The 977-nt window shown below is 27.7% G+C and overlaps 1 pseudogene; it reads right to left on the reverse strand.

Annotated features, from left to right (window-relative positions):
- Positions 1-607: 607 nt before the first annotated feature.
- Positions 608-707, reverse strand: LOC122108338 (annotated as a pseudogene).
- Between the last annotated feature and the right edge of the window lie 270 nt (positions 708-977).

Raw genomic sequence — 977 nt, forward strand, 5'->3', positions numbered from 1 at the left:
ATAACAGCAATATCTTCCTGTAAAAATTCTGTGGAATTCTTCCAAGTGAATTGTCTGATTTTGATGTTAAAGTATATTCAAGAGTTTGTTTTTGTATACATGTATAATGATTTCTGCAGAGTTTGTGATTTTTTTAAATCAGAAATAATTTGAATTTATCTGTTTTAATGAGTAGTACAAAAACTAAACTTATTTCTTGTGCTTGTCTGAAAAAAGGATATTTTTAAATATTCTATATTCTGTGTTTGCATAATATCCATAATCTATTTCATTCTCTCCTAGATATAATTTGAATTCTACATTGTTTTGTAATACACAGGTTCATTAATAAATGTGTCCTGTAAGATTGCATTCCATATATAAAGTTAAAGATTCCTTTTTTTTTCTAGGTCCTTATACTACTATATTTCTTTGGGATAAAATGACAATTTAACTAATTTCAAAAGTTTTGTAAAGGTTATGCTATGTAAAGGCATTTCTGAGGTGAAGATTTAATACACTGATATGAAACTAACCTTTAATTCTAGGACTTACATGTATTGTTACTCTTGTAATTATGTAATCAACTTTTTAACAACTGCTTTTCATTTCTTGCATCTGAAGAATGAAAAATATGGAATACTATACAAATTTTCATTTCATACTTGTGCAAGTGCCATGTTAATCTCTGTATTGTTTTAATTTGTGTAGACGTGCTGCTGAAGCATGTAGTATCCTCTAAATTTAAGTAGTTAATGATGCAATCTTCATATAGGCTTATATCTTTGGGTGCCTATTTGTAACAAGGAAACCTTATTGTTCCTAACAATACTATTGATCATTTTTTCCTAAAATTGTGTATGTAGTGGAAAAATTATATGGTTTCGTCAATTGCTCACATTTGCAATTTTTTTGTCACTGACTATTTTAAGTCTTTTTCATTTTAGATTTGATCATACTTTGAAGCATTTATAGCTAGGCCCAAAAGTGATGGCTTT

This window comes from Dipodomys spectabilis, unplaced genomic scaffold, assembly GCF_019054845.1.
Source record: "Dipodomys spectabilis isolate Male_0828 unplaced genomic scaffold, ASM1905484v1 ptg000057l, whole genome shotgun sequence".
Classification (NCBI taxonomy): domain Eukaryota; kingdom Metazoa; phylum Chordata; class Mammalia; order Rodentia; family Heteromyidae; genus Dipodomys; species Dipodomys spectabilis.